Below are 21245 nucleotides of genomic sequence, written 5' to 3'. Positions count from 1 at the left end.
GCATCGTGCAGGTTCAAGTTTCCTGAATGTCATAATACTATGTTAAAAGACTGATGTACAGCATGACTCAAAACATTATTTGGTGAGCTGAAAATCCAACACAAAAGCTTATTTTTGTGTTTTCTTTCACTCAAACAAACAATCAAATTTCCCTACTTGCTCTTATCAGTCTCAACATAATATGACAGTGCGCAGTTTAAAAATAAGCGTATTGCTGTCACAACAGTGCATGGATTAGAGGTGCTCCTTTAGGGCAGTGATTGAAGCCAGAAAGCTAACAGCATGAGTTCACATCCAACCTTGTGGGCCTTTGCTGCATGTCTCTCTCTGTCCTGTTGATCTTCATTATCCAATAAAGGTAAAAATTGCCAAAAGAAATACACAAGTTGTGAATTACTCCTTTGTGTTATGCACAACCCTGCTGTGATCAGGGGCCTGTTCTTCGTACCTCGCTAAGTAGGTTAGCTGGATTTGATTGTTGACGATTTCGCGTGATCTTGGATCGTTCGGTTCCCCGAAGCTCATCCGGGACTTGCTGTCGTAGCAACAGAGCCGTAAGCGTAAACCTGCTCGGGAGCAGGCTTACTTTATGTAAACAGGATTAGATCGCGGCCACTCAGGTATGTCCGCTTCATTTATACGAAAGCAACAGCGATATTCCACCACTGTTTCACCATAAATAAATAACATCAATGTAACCAAAGATAATGCAGCACTTGATCCATTTATTGATTTCACACAGATACATACAGGTCATTTCCTAAAAAAGGGAAATGTACTATTAACATTCTATTACATGTATGTGATTATTACAGATGTAATTCATATTTCAGAGTAGCAATTGCAAATTACTTCGTGTAATCAAGATGAGAGACCACGGCTATAAAAACAAAGGTGGATTTGGGAAGCCTGTCGCAGCCATGTCCTGTCCGTATACGCGAGCAGCCCATTGCGGAAGGTGCAAGATTGATAAGGAGAGTCCTCAGAATTCAGCGTATATTGCGGGACAGACAGGATCCTTTAGCTCAGCGCGACAGTGTGCTCATAGAGAGATATCGATTTTCCCGTGAGGGTATTATTTACTTAACCAACTTGTTGACGAGGGGGTGCAGGACCACCACCTGTCTTTGTTTGCTCTGCCCTTTTCTTGGTTGCTGTTATGAACAAACAAACAGATTATTTCAGGCTCTCTTTCCAAGAGACGAAAAGCAATATAAGTGATAAATATTACCATTCTGTAGAATATTCTTATATTTCACTTTTACTTGTTCCCATGTTCTAGTGGGTCCTGTTGTGGCTCTAATGTGAAAGGGGATATAATATAACATAATATAATATAATCTAATATAATATTGGATAATATAGTGTAATATAATAAATCTACCCTACCGCCTACTGGTGTTGGCCAGAGGGGCCGATGGCGCGATATGGCAGCCTAGCTTCTGTCAGTCTGCCCCAGGGCAGCTGTGGCTACACATAGCACAGAGTTCCCTCTGGTGGACAGAATGTGCAACATCAACATGCAACAAGGTTGAAGGGTGTTTCTCTGATCTCTTCCTTACTTTTACAAAGGTAATTTTTTGGCCTTGATGAATGCTTCTATCTATCTATCTGTCAAGAAGAAAATGCAGAGTGTTGTAGTGTTTTGTCTGAACCACAACTTATTTACCCATCTGAAAACACAAACAAGTAGCAGAATAATTTGTGCATAGTACCCAAGAAAAAGAACAAAAAGTGAGGCTGTATGTTTTCACACAGATGCCTGAAACCACCAACACAACTGCTTTCCAGCCGGGCAAAGATCTGTCCAGCAAACATGCTGAGTCACTAAAGCTTTGGGAAAACAGTCAACTTGATGGACAAATGATATGTTATCCCCTCATATGGTGACGAGGCTATGGCTACACTGTATGCAAGGGGGACTAATAGTTTACTATAAGTTTATTCACGTATAGCATGCAGCTACAATGACAGGAGTGACTGTCAAAGACTATATTTTATATAAAGAAATGCTTTGCTTCTACGAGATGCACTAAGGTCAGCTGAATAAACGACTTCATTGCCTGCAGAGATGTTTTAATAAACAGGAACAGGGCACAGTGTAAAGGTGAAGGCAGTGCCCTGGTGATTTAAAATAAGTTATCTTTTTTTTTTATCTTTTCACTTTTTTCGTTCTAAGAGATGTAGTGAATTTATGATAATAAACAGGATCAAATTAATGTGGATACCAAGATTTATACATTAACAGGAATGGTGCGCCACATGAGTGTGAATGCAATGTTATGTCTATGTGACAGTGTGTTTAAAACATTTTTCTCGCAGAAATCATTGAATGATCGTGATACATAATGGTAATCAATAATAATCAAAACAATTTTTTTGCTATAATAGTGAAGTCCTACAGTCATGTGAGAAAACTGGGCTGAAAAGTGAACTCCTGTATTTCCTGTGCCATTTACCATGAAGGATGTAGCTGATACTGTTACCCCCATGCAACCATTTTTTTAAATGTGTCAGAGAAAGGCCCTGAAATAGTAGAGAGTGAGATTTTCTCTCTGAGTAAATTCTCAAAGAAGTCAGTGGAGGTGGCCTAAGAACCAGTGTCAGGAAACAAGCATATTTATTGAAAAGTGTGTGATATGGAAATATTGTATGGTATTAAATCTAAAAAAAAAAGCCACCCAAAAATTTGTGCTGTGCAAATTCAAGAGATCTATTTTAAACAAAGAATTGCCAATCATTTCAAAAATGTCTGAGCCCGATAAATGGGGACATGGCATGCTGGGTGCAGATTCTAAGATTGGAGAGAAAAATGTCATTGTAGAGCTTACCCCTCCTGCAAAGGCTGGGCCTGAAAATCTCAAAATCTTACCTTTGATCATAAACCCATACACCCACAGGCACAAGCTGCCAGAGTCCAACATCAAACACAACAGAGTAGCGCTAACAAAAAAATATTGTCAGTACAGAAAATGATTTTCCACCATTTGGGGGCAGAAAGACTCCAAAAGAAACTTCTGAACACTCTTGCTGTATTGTTAGCTTAACGTGTTCTTGTGGCTAATGTCTTGGGAAACAGACCCATCTGGCAAAAATAGATCAATGTTAGCATCCTTTTGTTTTGGAGTTGAATATTCAAAGGAGTTTATTCCTGGTTAGAGTTCAGATGTTTCTCTAGAGCCTTGTTAAAGTGATCACTGATGGTGGTAGAAGAGGAATGAAATCAAAAAATGAGACTGAACAACAAAGACATTACAAATACAGTATACGTGATGATGCTTACAGGCAGGACAATTCTGCCACTACCCTCAACTCAGGGAGAGCAGATATTATATAAGCGTGTGTTGCCATCTCTGGAGGACACGTTGGCCTCCATTTTGGAAAGACCTTGGTGGTCACTTGCCAACAACATTGGGTATTCAGACCTGACCTGCCTTGAAAACAGATTTGTCCCACTGGGGCCTCTTATGTTGCTCTGCTGGACCATGCAGTGGCCTTAAGCCAACAGAGGAAGAAAAATTTTTGCTGTCAGGTGTTTTCAAAGCTTCTACTGCAGCCTTAAATACTGATAATTCCTATTAGCATATTGGCATCCCACCCGTGTCTTTACCAATTAACAAGGTCCCCCACTCATTTGTCACTTTCATAGTTATGGTCCAAAAATACTGTAACAGTGAAACGGAAAATGTTGTGGTCCTTGCACAGGTAAGAAATGAAATAGTTACACTTAATTTAGTGCATGCTGGTTGAATCAAATATCAGCCACAAGAGCATAAAGTGTTTCTGTGCAGTTCAACAACAGTTAAAAATGACAATAATTAAAAAGTACAAAGCAAACTAACAGAGAAAAAAATAGACTGCGACCCTGTGTAGTGTTTATACACCTGGTCAGCTATAAAAACTAGGAGTTGACACAGCTACAAATACCCCGATGCTTATTTGCATTTGAATGGCACTCTAGTGATGAGTGGCATACATGCCGATGAGGTTTTGTGTGGGAGCACTGGTGATGACTGTTGTGAACAATCGACAAATGACAATTTAGTAAGCAGTGAAATGGTGGCTGACATAATCGTTTTGTGTTTAGTCTGCTGTGTGCTTCTTTTTTATTGATCCTAATTTTTATTTGCTGGTTGACACAAACAGAAAAAGTTGTTTGATTTAAATCTCTTTTTTGTAGTTGGAAAAAAAAAACCCTCCAATGTATCTCGGATCTTTTCAAATCAAAAATAAATCATGAGCTATAACCGTGGCTACTCTAGTTTACTGTCAGGCAGTCAGAATATATGAAAAATGTTTGCACAGTCTCTAAAGAAAATGCTTTGTCTATAAATCTCTCGGCTCACAGTGGAAACAGTTCAAGTGTATTTTTCAAAACAATCTAACACTTTGACGTATAATGCTCAAATCATTTTGACTATATTTCGGTATCTTTTTCCCCTAAAAAATGAAATTGAAATACTTTTTGATGTGGATAATCTCGTGTTCGATAAGGCTTCCATGACACAGTCCTAGAGAATGGTTGGTGAAATTTGTTGCAAAGAGGGTCCTTCACCTAAAACCTTGGAAAATTTACCAGCAACCAAAACAGTTGTTTTGGTTGCTGGTAAATTTTCATGGTCCACTGTAGCACGTGTAGAAAATGGCAACTTGTCAAACACTTGTCAAGCAGTAGCAAAACTTAAAGAAGTGCAATGCAGACTGAAAATGGGGAATATTTGCCTTCAAGGTAAAAGTTGTACCTTAACACTGCAACCAACATGCTTTAAAAGGTGCAACTTTTGCTGTTTGTATGGATACACTGTTATATTTTTCCAGTTTGTCTACCACTTAATAAGTGTTTGCAAGTCACCTTTTAAATGCAAACTATAGGGAACTGCAGCAATCTACTATCAACCAAAGCAATTGCAAGATATTTTTGTTGCAATACTGTATACCTCTTTAAGATCATTTTTGGTGTGACCATTTTTCACCAAGCAACTAGCTTGGTGGAAAATGGGGCGATCGTGGCTCAAGAGTTGGGAATTCACCTTGTAATTGGAAGGTCGAACCGTCTCGGTCGTTGTGTCCTTGGGCAAGACACTTCACCTGCTGCTTACTGGTTGTGGGCAGAGGGCCCAGTGGCGCCAGTGTCCTCGCCTCTATCAGTGCGCCCCAGGGTGGCTGTGGCTACAATGTAGCGTGCCATCACCAGTGTGTGAATGATTGGATGTGTAAAGCGCTTTGGGTCCTTAGGGACTAGTAAAGCGCTACACAAATACAGGCCATTTACCATTTTACCATTGCTCAGGGAATTGGGAATATGACTGGTTGCAGTCACTATCTGTTTAATCACTAGGCTAACCACAGATATGATGGCTATATTATATTTAACATGTTAATAAACCCAGGCCTTAGGAGTATTTGTCATATATATAGATATATCTTGTTGGCTGTTACAATAAGACTTGAAACCAGTTCATTAGAGGGCCACTGACCATTTACAGTCTCTTCATGAAAGTATAATGCTCAACCAAGACCCATCAACTTACAGTAAACTAAAAAAATCACTAGCTAAGATGACGATAGTGATTCTGTGACCCATTCAAAGATTTCAAACTTTTCTCTGTCTGCCTCTAATAAATCTCCTTTCTCATGGAATTACTGTAAACACATCCCAACAAAGTCTTCATATGAAAAGCCTAACTTATTTCAAGGTAAAGTTGCTTGTTCTTTGAGTATTTATGAAAGAATGTCTATTGGAAGCAAGTCGACTCACTCTTTTGGGATTTTCCCTCACATCTTACATAGAGAATTTTAAGGTCCCATGCTTAACTAAATGACTTCTTAACACATCTTTACAGTACTGGAAGATCCACGGCTTCTTACGCAAACTACAAAACAAAGTCTCATTTATTAAATATAACCATGACAGCTGCAAGATAAGTCAGTCAAACTCCCACTTGACTTATAACGGAAAATTGGCATCAACGGCTTAGTTGGAGGAATTGGAAGGAGGGATTGATTCATTGACTTGTGTGAATGAGACCGTTTGCCTGTGAGAGACAGGTCTAGAGAGCGAATGAATTAGAAAGTATGGAAAAATATCAACACTATATAAGCATCAACTGTGTAGGTTTGTAACATCTTCTACAGTTTGCACTTATTTGTCATCAGTCTGTCTTGCATTTGCAGTTTTTGGGTTTAAACCGGTAATTTCAAGTTTCAAAAAGTAAATTCTACGTCTGCCATTAAATGGAAATCCACACACTTAATACACAAATATTTTTAAAGTGTTGCAGTTTTACTTCATCTCATGTCAAGGTGACATTACCATCTAAAACCAGCAGGTTTACGTCATTAACTTACATGTAAATGGTGGCTCATACTGATATAAAATCGAATTAGTTAGAAAATGCTAATGCTATATCTTAAAAGATACAGTATACGCTGTCTTTACTCAGGAAATTAAAGTCCTCCAGTGTCGCCAGTGGCTTTTGAATATTATCAGGTTTTGTAGGCTGTATGTTGTAGCTGGATTGCTTCTGGCAATAACAACGAATGTAACTACCAAGGTTATTAAAAACGTCTGGTTTTATTATTGTTGAACCCTGATTAATCAACAATACTTTTAAAGGAAATTGCAAGGAACAGAGTTCAAACCATACTTCATTAAGATGTTTTTTTTATAAGTGACTGGTTAAGGCTACCAAGATGCCCCACAGTAATTAAAAAAAAGGTCTTTGATGACATCTGTTTCCATACACGTGACTTCTTGATTTTTTAAAGGTGGTTAAAATGAACAGTGTACAGGCAAAACCTTAGCAAGGGATTACAGTTGTAATCCCATTTAAGGTTGCCAGTTAAATATTGTAACTGGACTCATCATCCCAGTACCCAAGAAATGTTTCTAACAGTTCTTTCCTAAATCTAACCAAGCGGCCAGTAAAAACAAAACCGTGACTTGTGATTTAAAAACAATCACTGGATATTGATTAGTCAACTAGTTTCCCTTGTGGAGATCAATAGAACCTAATCTGGCTGCCAACTGATTGACTGTCAGCTTAATTCTTGTCAGTTTCCAAAGTTTGTTAAGTTTTCACTCCAAATGCAACAATTTGTTCATTTTGTGTAAAGAAATGTCTGGCATGATTTAAAGATTACTGTGCACAAGTCTTGGCCTGCCCCTCATTTCTTGATATCGAACATTCAACATGCATGGATACACATATATACAGTATATGAGGCCAAAAACAGAATTAGGACAGTTTCGACATGCATGAAAGCCAGTATCTGATACAACCACAGTTATCCTTCAACTCTGTCTGAACTCTTTTAAGCAAACTTTCTTGTAATTTCTTTATGCAATCTTCAGGAACAGTTCTCCAGGGTCCTTTAAGGACATTTGAAACTGTTTTACTGCATTGGCAGTGTGTTTGACATAATTGTCATGCTGAGACATAAAGATGTTGCCAATCTCACACTTTCCAGATGATAACATTAATAATTGCATTAATATTTCTATAAATTTTGATAAGATCCCAAACTCCACTCTCTGAAATTCTGTCCCAAACCGTGACAGTGCCTCCACAATGTTTTACTTGTGGCTGTTTATAGCCACTGTTTTGTCCTAGAGTTGTCCAGGACAGATGTGATCTTTCAAAAATATATAGGACACACTGCACACCATGCTGACATTGGCTAAGTTTTTGGCTAATAGCTCTTTGGGAATGACATTGACATTGACTTCCCTTACGTTTTTATGCTTGAATGACTCATAGGTCAGCATATTCCCTAAAATATTGATAATATATTAAATATTGTGTAGCATTTCAGTCATGTGCCATATGCCATTTTACTTTTTACACCAAACCCTGTCAGGATTTAAGGTTTAAGCTTTGAAATCTAATAGATATCTAACAGTTTATTCTGCAGTTATCTTTAAACCCTGAGTATTCCTGTATGGTTTCAATGCCCAACTCAACTCAAAATGCTTTACACATTTGAATGAGTGTTACAGCAAAAACACCATACATCCATAATCACACACTCGGCAGGCACGAGCTGTAATTTACTTAGACTGAGCGCCCTCATTTCCATACAAAGATGTCTCTCTTGCATAGCTGCAGTAATGAAATTAGCATGTAGTGCAGAGGCCTTTGGAGAGGTCTTATTGCACTGCAGCAACATGTTAATACTTAATGCATTCTGCCAACGAACTCCTTGATGGGTGTCTGTGGCACGTCACTCTGAGCGTGGAAGGACTGCGTAATCACCTCTGCCTCCCTACTCCCTCAACCTCTGTCTTATTCTCTCTCTTTCATTGACAAATCAAGATGGAGAATCTTCACTCTCTCTCAGATCCTTCTTTATCTAAAAAAAATATTTGCTTTCTGCTCACCCAGAGATTTTTTTTCATTACCCACCACATCTCTATCCGTCTCTGTTAAATCCAATTTTTCTTTCAAATTCAAACCTGAGCTTTGTCCTGAAATTTCTTCTTCTTATTCTGGTGTCATTTTCTGTATCAGCTGCTACTTCGCCTTCAGGGAAACTGAGTCATACTTAGCTGAGTTCTACTGTAGTTATCAAGGACACACAGCCCCCATTATAAAAAAAGCTGAATTGCTTCCCTGTAGAACACAAATTTGACTCCGAAAGGCCATGGCTTGCCCTTGGCTGATGTTAACATTATCCTGAAACGTAAACCTGATCTCCTTGGGTGTCAGGGGAGTCTTAATAGGTGACACCTCTGAGTGTTTTATGTGGAGGAAGTTGCCAGAGATCCTGTGGATGCGCTTGTAACCATTCTACTGATTTGTAAGTCTTTGTGCCAACCCCAAACCATCATTTACAGATAACATATATTCTAATTTTATGTTTCCATTATTAAAAGTGTGTAATGTACTTTGGCAGGAGTGAAGTGTTCCATATATCAAGTACTTCATTTAAACATGGCTCTAAATATAAAATGTGGACCTTTTTCACTCCAGAATGATAATGAAGAGATGCCATATGAAGCTGAAGTGATGCATTTTCAGAAAAGTTTTGAAGAAATAGTGAAACAAGATTGCAAGAGTTCAAAAGACAACCTGGTAATGAAAATATTATGTTTTGATATACCTTGACAATTTTGGGGATTTCCTTTGTTTTATTCTAAGGAGATCATGGTAAGTTTGCACCTAACCCTTAAAGAAATGAAGAACTAATTTTTATTGATTCTGATTGTTGAAGTTATTGAGATCAGCTGATCTACAGCTGATGTTGGCCTTCATGAAGTGTTTGAACTAATGACATGCTCAAATCTATAAAAGCAATTGAAACTCTGCTTTTGACTAGCACTCATTTAATCGTCTTCTGCAGTAAGCTGGTTACTGTAATGGATTTCACTCCTTTTATTACCATACCCTTAAGTTGATCACACTGAATTGCTTTCATCATTACTATATGCTCTGCATGCAAAAGGCCTCTCGAATAACTGTGCTTAGTTACACAGTTACAAAGACTTTTAACATGGTAGCCTTACCTGGCGAATTTTCGACTTCTTCATTTTCATTTTTTAAAGGACTTCCATACAAGATACTTTGAACTGAAGTAATTTGGTTTTACAGGTTTCTTTTGTCTGTACGGTAGCATCTAATTTCACTCTACCATACAGGCTCTACTGGGCTAATGCCTGTTATTTAGCGTAGAAGGTTTAAAAGACGTCACCTTTTAGTTTTGAACCACACATCTTGAAGCTTCAACATTAGCAATTTTTAATTAGTTCTTTGTTTTTTTAAGCCATAAATTACCATAAATGGACAGTAAGGTGGGGTGATAAGTTATCAGCTAGCTTGCTAGATTGGTTAGCAGGCTAAATCCATTAACTGTTGTGTCATAAGTCGAGTCACTAAGTCTAAAGCACAAACTTTTTGAATGGTCTGCACTGCACAACGAGACAGATAATGGTCCAAAAGGCACCAACAGCACAGACTGGTTGAGATGTGCAGGTCAGTGACTCCAATTAGGCTAGGCGATGCGTAGCAGATGGCTCGGCTCCAGCGGTCTGTGTCGGGACATCTGCCAATCAAAGCAGCCATTCTCCTAACTCCAGTGTCCAGATGGATGAGTTTTGTTTTGTTTTTTTAAATTCACTTTCTTTAGAAATATTGTGAAAGGGGCAAACTATTCAGGAAACTGAAACTATTTTTTGTATTGAACTGCAAATATTCTTCTTAATGCTCTCAAGTCAGCCATTTTTAACATGGAAATCCATGCGAGCCAACTCGCTTTTGGGGCCAATGTCAAGTGGCACTTGAAAAAAACTGCAGTTTTTGGCACTTTCATGTTTTCACACCCAGAGATCACCCGTGGGGAAACAATAGCATGTTCTTCTACTGTTTTAGTTGTTTTACTAGCCACATTCTGGCGGCAGCAGTGTGTCACATCCATCCATTTCCAATATATATTTTAAGGCAAGAAGTAGTTCTGTAAACAAATGATGCTGTAACTATTTGAGTGTTAAAAAGTTGTGATGTTGTACATGGTCCTGCCAGGTAGGAGGATGGCCATAGAGGAGGTTCATCAGTGCAGTGAAGGAAGTTGTGCAGAGAGCTGGTGTGGTAGAGAACAATGCTAGGGATAGGGTGAGGTGAAGACGGATGATCTGCTGTAGTGACCCCTAGGAGCAGCTGAAAGAAAAAGAAGAAGACAATTATCAGACGTCAAGTTTTTTGTGATATCTCTGGTTGGTAAGCCTGATGGACCTGATGAAAGGATGAAAGAATGACATTATTTTACTCTTTATTTTTAAAAAAAGTAAGCACTGATGTGAAAGTGCTCCTTCGGGTGTAGTGATGATGAAATACAATCCTCAAGTGCTGATTTGACTAATGGTTACACAAGTTTTTATTTTTGCTTTATTTGTATTCAATTGTTTAATTTTTCTTCTAAATCTGTGCAAAACAATGCACAGCTTTATAAAAACTGTCAGACAGGATTTTATTTTCCTTCCTCAGTCACGCTGCATGAGTCAAGTTCTTACAGTCATCTTTTTATCGATTATCACGAGGTAAAAAGCAGATTTAAGTTGTTCGCGTTACAAAGCAATCTATCAGGAATGCTCTCTTACATGTATTTGATTGACTACAGCTCTGCGCTGCTGGGGGAAAATGGATTGCACTGCAGCAAAAGTTGAGTCAGGCTTGTTGCACTACAATCCTCCATTAGAGGCTGCATTTAATCAAGATAGTAATGCTAACTTTTGAGAGGCAAACAAACAAATCAATATTGTAAACACTAGCCTACAATCAGCAGGACTCTAGTGTCCACAAAATCAGACATTAAATTGTCAGTGTGAGCAGATTCGAGCTTCGAAATATGGTGCAAGTAAAATGGTAAAATAATGAAATAATCCTCTTCTCGAACCAGCGATAAATGATTTTGATTAATGGCTGAGATCATGATATTTAACAAACTAATCAAGATGAGTATTTCTGACATAATCATGCAGCCTTCTATCCATTGTATGTCTGATTATTGTTAGATCCTTCTGCTGATTATAACCCTTGTTCATTATTTTGATAATATTGTAGTAATGGTAAGTAGGTTCCATTAGATTTTGACATAATTAGATGTCATCACACATGCTATATTCTGACACAGAGAGGTGGATGAGTGGAGGGAGAGGGAGGAGTGAAAATGGCGGGGGAAAAATGTGAAATGACACATTGACAGCTTCTCAACGAGGCACAATCAGCGCCGCACTTCATCATATTCAAATCCCCTGCAAGGTCCCCGTGGAGCTTTACCTGCAGCATTGTTTCCATTACGGACCCAATTATCTGCCTCGATCAATAGCAGCTCACAGCACCTAAATACTCAGATTGCTGGTTTGTGATGAAATGAGCTGTTGTCTCAGGTTCACTTTAATGCCCCCCTTAGGACGACGTCAGTGTCCTCAAAAGTTTGTTTAGCGGTTGCTCTTTCTTAATATCCCTTCAGTGCACTTGGGAAGGTAAGCAAATACGCCAGATGGGTGAAGGATAATGTGTTCTGTGGCCCATTAGTGGAGGAAAGAGGTATGAATACCATGAACCTCTTCTGAATATTGCTCTTCATCTGACCTCCAGATTCACACCTCAAATGAATCGAGATACCCTGCGGTGTTTCTAAAGCGATTAGTGATGGCTGGCACCCTATAATCTGCAGTTATCACAGGCAGCCAAGTTTATTCTTACTTGAAACACTTCAAAAATGTGGAAGCTGCACACAAGAACACGTTTGAATTCCCAATATAACATATTAAAATTGTCCTTTTTTCTAGCCGGTAAGTTCATCTGTGGTTGCTGAAACTTTACAGTAAAGTAGTTGTGTGTATACAAATATGCAGATCCAGCAGATTGTTACAGGAAGGTTTATGGTTGGAATTCTGGTGACTAATAAACTTAGCTTCCATACAGGTAAGCACTGTTGGGTGCAAAACAGGCTTTGCATTAGTGAGAATCCTAATAGGTTCCAAGACTGAAAGTAAAGGACAATCAGTGGAGGTTTCACCTTACTCCAAGTTCCTAGAAACTCAATCTGGATGGGTACAGTTAAGGTCCTGTTGTTATCATAACATTTATATATGCAACTATGTAATAGCATTGATAGTTAAGGTAGAGCGTTGGAAAGCTATCCATCCCTCCATCCATCTTCAGGTCATGGGGGCAATATTTTTAGCACAGACCACCAAGGGACACCAGGGTGTCCCCAAGTCAGCTAAGAGCTATAATCCTTCCAGATTGTCATGTGTCTGCCTTGGGTCTCTTTCGGTGACATATGTTTTATTTTATTCTCAGTTAACTGTTGTTGACTTGACACCAGCGTGAATCTGTCCAAAAAATGTTGGCTTCTTTGACGTTTGGATGGGTCTTTGTGTTTGAAGACGCACTAGCAGCGTGGCAGTGCTGGTTGCGGGTTTGCTTGGTCTGTTGACTGTCTAAGCTACTGTATTTGCTTGCTGTACCGATATATCTTTTGATGCTGCAGCAAAGCACATGGATTTAATGTCTAAAATCATTCCTATCTCTTGCAGTTTTGATGGCACCAAGGGCACTTCTTTTACAGTTCACAGTCTTGTTTTCTCTTTGCTAGGCTCCTGTCTCTGGCAGTCTGTCAACTGACATGGTTGTGTGAAGAAATGTGAAAGTTGTGAGGGCGTGCAACTGACATTTTAGGGTGTTTTCACAATGACAGCTTGGTGTGATTTTTCTCAAGATTTTGTTTGCAAATTTTTAATAAAACCCATTTATTTAAATCAACGTTGAAACAGTAGAAACAGCACTTGGTTAGACCAGCTTGTTGGAAATGCAGATGTATGACACCTTTTCCATTTTGCACTGAGTGTCAGACAGGCTGTCTAAAAGGTGTAATGTACTGATGTTGTGCAGTTGTGTTTTTGGTCTTTGCTTCTCTTTGTGTGAAAACTTATTTTCCCAGGTGCTATGGCTGTAAGCACACGCACTAAATTGCTCTGAAAAACCACTGACAACATACTGGTCAGAAATGATTGCCATGATGGAAAACAAATGGGGAAAAAATCACACCCAAGGGCAAGTTGCCTGAATAGTGCTGTAAATATCCAAATCCAGCCATGGTGGAGGTAATATTCGAAAGCCATTTTGGAATCACTCTTAACAGGATCTCTGGCTTAGCACTAAAGTGTGGCTGGAGGATTATTCTACCTCTGAAGGACCATTTAAGCCTCAGCCCTGCCATTTCACATATTTTGTAGCCCGTGTATTACCTCAGGCCCAGGGCCATCAAATCACCAAACATGACTGGCAGCTGTAAGATAAATGACAGCCATCATATTGGAAGTAGCAGGGATGATTGGAGGAAGTATGTGACTGTGTCATGGCCAAGAAAAAAAAAAGACACATGGACACAGGTGGCAACTAAAGGTGTCAGGCTGATCTATTAGAAACTGTCTAGAAAACCCTTGACCTGATGACTCATTCCTCTACATCTATTATACTCCCTTCCTCTCTCACATTCCCATCTTTTATGTTTTCTTAGACACAAACACTTTTTATTCTGTTTGTACTGCAGTTTAGAGGCTCACATGTGTGCATGTAAACTGAAATCGTTGCTGTATATCATAGACGCTCATCTCTGGGAAAGCCAAACAAATCAAAGTAATTGTTTTGTTTTTAGTAAGCAATGAAGAAAGCAATGATTACACATGTCACTCCTGTTGGTTTATGTTTAAAAGGAAGAACAACATTAAACTGAACTGAACAGTTATTGAGATCTTTTGATTGATACTGAAGAAAGTTGCCATGGTTCCTCTCTGCAATATCATATATTAATGCGCTGTTCATCATGAATATAGATTAATACTGTAAATGGTTATGAATTTAGGGGAAAAAAACTAACAGGCTACTGATTGTAGCTGTAGCGTGCTTTCATGTTGAATCAGAGCAGTACTGGCTTATTGTTATGAATTTGTGGTTGGTTTTCACTGTTTGTGTTTTGCTAGTAGCGGAGCGTCCAGACAAAGTCTCAGGGCAGCATTCAGCAGCATTCCTGTAACCAGGGAGTGGAAGAAGTGGGTAACGTGTGACAAAAGCTGATATTTTGTCAGTTTAAAAAAGAAACCAAAAGAAATTGAGGTAGATGTTTAACAACACTCACACTGAGATTGTTCAGTGTAGTGTTTAAAGTATTAGCATAAATTTTACCATGCCATATGTACAGAATTATATTTTCATGATACCATACTACTGCGATTTCAAACTTTTACAGACATGTTTGCTTTATCAATATCTGTTTTATCTAATAAGATTAAAAAAAAATTAAGTCTGCTCTTCTCACTTCAGTTATTCTTACTGCAGCAAAATGGGACAAAATGGTCAAGCAGACCAACATTGTCAATACACTGCCTGTGTTAATGCAAGTTTCTGCCATACTCTACTGTCCTCAAATTTACACTTCACGGTGTCTATGAAGAAAAACATGAAGACAGTGTCACATGTCCGGGTTTCAGTATCTTGACTATTTGATAAAAGTGCTCCTTTTCCACAACGGTCATCCTCTTTGCACATAAAGTAGGTGGTGGATTGTGTTATTGCCTTAGCTCGCTCTGAACTGGGAAGTAGCTTTATCAAGCTGTGTTTGATGGTTTTTCAGTTGAGCTAGCTTTGCCGTCTCCAGCTAATGTTACCAGGATATAGAGTATTTTACTTTCATACAAATCCCTTGCATCACGTGCATTTCCTTTGTCCCAGCCTTTTTTATAAAATAAAAAAATAGGTCTGTATATTTGACTTAAACCCAGACTGCGCTGTTCTGTTTGTTTCTTCATCTTTGTTTTACCAACTTTCACCTTCTTGCTGGCTGCCGTCTTTGTAATCTCTCATAAAAACAACAACAAAAATCAACAGTGACAACTGATGTACTCCAAAAGCAAGTGATTTTAATTTTCCAAAGAGTTCATTTTATGTGATAAAATAAAGCATGACTGTATTGATTTGATACATAAATTTTGCAAGACTCCGCTATTTTGATCCTACCTCTAGAAACAGTATAATGGCAACCAACAGCTGACATTCACAGCATTCTAATATTCTTTTACAGTGATAAACTACGAGGCCCATTTAGCTTGAAGAGCACATAAATTCCAAATTCATCATTATTTAGATCAAATAGAATAAAACAAAATCTTTTGTTTTGTCACCCCTCCTTATAATATTAATTATAACAACTGTTGATTTATACATAAGCTTTTACCCTGTCTTATCTCTTCCTGCCTTAAACACCCTCAGTCATCATCTGCAGTTTCCTTCTGCATCTGCCAAACAACAGAGCAAGGACATCAGAAGTATATTGGTAATCATTACGCTGCCTGCCTTGCTTTATTTTACAAGCTTACTAATTACTGCTTGTGCCATAGCTTGTTTCCCCCGGAGGCCCCACCCCCACCTCTCTGCGTGTGTCTTCCTCTCTCCTCTGCCCTCCATTGATCACAGCTCGGGAAAATAAACTTTCCAAGTGCCTTTTATTCCTTTTTCCTGAATGATTCCCAGTTGAACAACCTGATTGCGGGAGCGCTAGCAAAGATGCTAATTTGTTCTTGACTAGTGGAGTAAAAATCATCAAGGAGTACCTCAGGAGAGTGCAGGTTTGTGTGACTGCTTGCACATAAAGCTGGTTCCACTGTGTAAAAGCTGAAGCTGTGAGACTTCCAACAATAGTTTTAGATCAAAGATAAACTAATATTTGCAAAAGCGTATCACACAATTTCCTAATAAGGCTTTGTAGGAGGTATTACTTGATATTGTGTTGAAAAACCGTATCACAGAACTAATTACTTTCTTTTTCTCTCTTTGTTTCATGCTTTCGTCCCATGTGGATTATCTACATAGGTAAGTCACTGTTCAGCGCACACACACACACACACACACACACACATAGACGTCATAGCAATTGTTTGTCTTTGTGCTAGCATCTCCAAACGGCTGTCCACCCTCTACAGCATCTACACCATCTGCATCTCTCTAATGTACTGTACAGTAATTGATACCTGTGCAGTGTGCACCACATATGGTCTCCACTGCAGAGAATAGGCGTTGTTGTTATTCACATTCAAGTATGACAGATGTGTGTATCCTGTTGTGATGATGCAGGGACATTACGAATGCATGCAGAAAGCAATTCATCACTGACAGCCGTGGTGCTTCAGTGGCTGTGACTGGGAGGGCGTTTGATTGAAACTCATGACATTTCCTGTGTGTGCATGTGTTGTGGCAATGTTCTCACATGTAATGAATTTTTATCACCTTTGAAAAGAGGAAATCAACAGGCTGCTCAGAGGCTGCTTTAAAAAAAATTCCATGGATGGAGGAGAGGAGAAAGTAGAATGATATTTTTGGGTTTTATGGCAGAAATGAGCTCATGCATTTTCTATCGAGGACCACCTTGTGGCTGTATATGAGGCGCTGCTTGGCACGTGACTGTTTTATTAATTCTGTTTCTTCTTTTTCCTCTACAAGTTATTGCGAGGTTTTGGTGAACGCACGGTTTCAACTAATTTTTGTGTATATTTTAGGCATTTTCCTTGACAGCGCCTCAGTGAATGATACAGCAGCTGTCGACTGATACTTTTAAGTTTGTTAGAGTGAAAAAGGTTGACTTTAATGACTACATTCTGATGTTTCAGTGCAGATGCAGACACTCAGGAACATAGCCTGAAAAACTGCTCCTCTATTTTCTACTTGTAAGATATGAGGCTCCTGTCTGAGTCGAAGCTTGTACTCTTCTTTGAGGAGATGTAAATCTGTGCAATACCAGGAAAATGTAGATTTAATCATGTCTGGCTACACTTACTTTAAGGTGTCACTTAAGAAGGAGCAGGACTCTGGAGGTCCAGTATGACGACTGTGTAGGGAAACGCTTGAGATTCTGAACATGTCAGAGGAAGCTCTAGCTAACCTTGTAAAAGGACCTAAGGACCAGTCTGCTGCTGAACTTAAATCAACTCTTTGGACCTACTTTCACTCAGAAAATGTTTTCCTTCCACTCTGTGCATTTTCTCTCCAAACCTAAGGAAGCTCAGCATTGGCAGCGCCTAAAATTCTTGGTGCAAAAATGCCCTTAGCTTATAGCCTTTGGTTTATAACACAGCTCACATCTCTCTGGATTGAAACAGGTCAACTGCTGGAACGCTGTCATGTTTAATGTCACGTCTTTTTCTCATGCAAATTAAAATCAAGAAGGGCTGGAACACTTGTCAATACCAGCAGAGCAGAAAACTTTAACGAAGAAGTCTTGACCTGCCAACAAGAAGTGATTTGAAGGTCTTAGGCACTTCCAGGGCCAAAGTATTAGGCACAGAATCCATTGTTTTTCTTTTTCTTAACTCCAGTGACCAACATGATACCCATGGCAATGTTTGTCAAACTGGAGATCATTTTATATAATGTGTCTAGAAACCAAACTGTAACTGCAGAGATAATGTATACTGTTGGGCCACTAAAGGCGACTACAGTTGGTTATTTGTCAGCAGCATTATTTCTTGCAAACAATTTCAATTTTTTAAAATTACAACTTGTTTACCCTGTAAAATATATTTGGTCTGTGTAGACTGAAGGATTGACCTCATTCAATACTATTTTTAGAGGTATTAACAGGTTTGTCTTGCTCACAGCTTCTTTATATGACAGGGTTAGGGTTTGTAAAATAAGGCAAAGTAATTCTCTGCGGCCTGCTGGAGCGGGAGGGCTAGTAGGAGGAGTTGGCCGTCCGACTGCGGTCTGGGGTGTGGGGCCTCCCTGCTGCTGCGGAGTCGGGGTGGTCTGCCTCTCCCCACCGCAGGGAAAAGGGTAACACCACCTGGGTCTGGGTGCAATTCCCCCCTCCAGGGGCAAGGGTACCTAGACCCGGTTTGTAGAGTACGCTTGGGGAGTGTGATTGTGTGTACAGCGTCTCTTTATGTCTGTCTCCACGTTGGTTGAGTGTGGAGTGAGTGCATATGAGAGCATGAGGGTGGGAATGGATGTTTGTGTCTGTGTGTGCCTGTATGTCTGTGTCTATATGTCAGGTTGGGTATCAGACGCCACCTCTCTGGGGACACCTCAGGCCCTCCAAGGTTTGGAGGCCTATCTCCACCCACCACCACTTCCCCTGCCGGTGGCGGACTCCCTCAGGTGTCGGTGTGTTGGTGGTTCTTTGTGTCTGGGGGTGGGCGTCCGGGTACACACTGGCTCACTCCTTGGCGGCCGCTTGTCGGGGCCTGGGGCTCGCTCGGGCCCCCTTTGGAGGTGGGGTGCCCCCGGCCTCTCGGCCTGGGGCTCGGTCACTCAGGCGCAGCTGGGGGCCGGCGGAGCTCACGGGCGCGTCACTGCAACTCCCCCTGACTTCTGCTCCGCGGCTGCTGGGCGAGCCCTCATCTGGGACTCTCCTCAGCTCTTACTGGAATAGTGGCGCGGCTGCCCCTCTGTTGGTCTTCCATGGTCTCTTGTGTTCTGGGGGCCTCTGGATATCTGGAGTTTTGATCTCCTCCATACCCGCTTCACACCCTGGAGGACGGGGCTGTGGCCCCCCCACACTCCCTAGCAGATCATTACATGGAGAAACCTTTGGAATGCAAGCATGCTGATCCACACAGGTATGCACACATGGGTATTCACAGACGCGGACTAAAGCTTTCTTGGCTGCTGCCTCAAAGCACACTGTGCGCTGTCTATCTTGCGTGCTGCACAATATCGTTTATTATTTAGTAAATATTGATATCTATGACTAGCTAGTTTATTGTGATGGTGCTTTGTTTTCTCTATTATTATGTTGCTCTTTGTTGTTTGCTGTCTCCTCTGTTTGTTTTTTTTGTTTGTTTGTTTTTTTTTCTCCATACAGGTGACCCAGGAGTTCTTTTTTTTTTTTCTCTCTCTCTTCCCCCCCTTCTCACCGTCTCTTCTCCCCTTTGGTTTTCTTTCTTTCTCTCCCCCTCTTTCTCTCATTCATTCCCCCTGTCCTATTTATTAAAAAAAAAAAAAAAAAAAAAAAAAAAAAAAAATGACAAAGGATGAACTGAAGCTCTGCCATCACGTAATGTCGCATACTGCTGTTTCTGATGTCATTTAAAAAAAAAAAAGTAATTAAAGTTTTGGAAGCGTTTGGAAACATTGCTCATGCCAACTGATTCTGTATAAATGACAGATGCAGGATCATCTGAAGAACTTTTGGCTCTGAAAAGTAAAGACTGCATTCTTTCTCATGGTTAAAAAGAAGTCTGTGAATAGAGATCACTGAACCACTGCATAGAGATTAGACCTGGGAATTTTTCAGTGTGCCTGGACCACTGAGAGGCCAGTGAGTATCACTTATATGTGATTATGATCTGGTGTGTTTGACGTATGCAGGCATACAGGCAGATAGTCATCTCTGGCTAACATGTTATTAGCTTGTGCCTATGACTGTTAGTGAGAAAGAAACAAAGTAAACAATCGTAAACATCACTACAACTTTTGTAACAAAACCTAATGAAACACTTAACTCTCAGATCACAATATGGCAAGTTTGAAGAAGCTAACAAAGGGAGAGTGGCTAAAGCTAAAGCTAGCCAGACCTCAGAGCTATCCAAAGGTTTGCAGCCTTGCTCTGATTCTCGGTATGAGCAGTGAAAGGATCAAAGCGCTATAAGGAAACATTTAAAGAAGAGTTGAAAAGGGTTGATGTCCTGGTATCTGGTAAACTTATAGATATGCTGGAAAATTCTGTAAGCACCTCATATTTGTTTAGTTTTAGAAATCTGCTGCACTTTGTTTGGTGCAATTCGTCAGGTGGATGTAGAGGAACTCACTTCTTTCCAGTAGCAGAGCACCATTTTCAGTTGTTTCAGGGAGAAATTCTTTGCAATTTTTTTCATTTTGTAAAAATTCTTCAAACTTTAAAAGTTTGCACTGAAGGAAAGTTGATTATGTAGCTGTGAGCCATGGTTCTTAGAAACAAAATCAGAATTAGCAAACATTAGTTTCAGCAGGGCATGCTTAAAAGTGTCAGCCAAGAAAATTACAAATGCTGCAGTTCTGTCTATGAGAAAATTCTCCTGCTTCGTACTTAAAACAATAAAAACTTAATAAGACACATTAAAATATCTCTCTTTTACTAATTTCAAGTTTATTTCATACAGCATGGTGTTGATTTTAGAGTAAAATGAACAGTACAGCAAGATATTCTTTAGGTTATGACTACTTTGTGATTTCCATTTGTCGTGTATATCCTGTGCCTTCATCCATCATTCATTTACAGTCCATATTTGTGCCATCATGTTTGTATATAAAATGTGTAGTAATTGGTAAGTTCAATGAATGATTAATGGGAAATTTCTGCTGGGCTCTGCTTGTCAGAAACCTGTTAGAGGTGGTTGATTTATCCAGTAACGAGAGTCTTCCTGCTTATCAGAACATACTGCCTCCTCTACCACTTTAAAATTAATTTCTATTCTATACAGCCGCTCTGCTTTTCATCTTTACCAATTTAAACTCACAGCAGAATTAGAAAACATGTTGACTTCAAAAAAATGAGAATACAGAATTTAACCCAAAAGGCATCAAATCCAGCAGACGTAAAGATGCATACATTACTGCATATCTAATCTGAATCTTTACTGTCAAAATTATATCTCTGATTTAGTTTCATATTTTCTTTTGTTTTCTTCCAATCACCACGTCCCCGTCCCCCCCCTAAAATCTTTATCACTGCCTTACTATCGACTAAATGTGCAGATCCAAGACTGGTCGACT

The 21245-nt window shown here is 39.6% G+C and overlaps 1 protein-coding gene and 1 long non-coding RNA gene across 2 annotated transcripts in view; both read left to right on the top strand.

Annotated features, from left to right (window-relative positions):
• Positions 1–19544, top strand: part of LOC308394595 — a 52850-nt gene extending 33306 nt beyond the window's left edge. The window contains exon 2 of the long non-coding RNA XR_013971249.1: positions 16371–19544. This is a non-coding gene — a long non-coding RNA (uncharacterized lncRNA). The remainder of the gene's footprint in view (positions 1–16370) is intronic.
• ncam2 (neural cell adhesion molecule 2) overlaps positions 1–21245 on the top strand; it is a 462302-nt gene that overhangs the window by 84974 nt on the left and 356083 nt on the right. The window lies entirely within an intron of this gene.

The sequence above is a fragment of the Rhamphochromis sp. 'chilingali' genome (genome assembly GCF_963969265.1).
Source record: "Rhamphochromis sp. 'chilingali' genome assembly, chromosome: 3".
Classification (NCBI taxonomy): domain Eukaryota; kingdom Metazoa; phylum Chordata; class Actinopteri; order Cichliformes; family Cichlidae; genus Rhamphochromis; species Rhamphochromis sp. 'chilingali'.
Note: the sequence above shows the minus strand (reverse complement) of the source record. Positions and strands in the feature narration are given on the sequence as shown.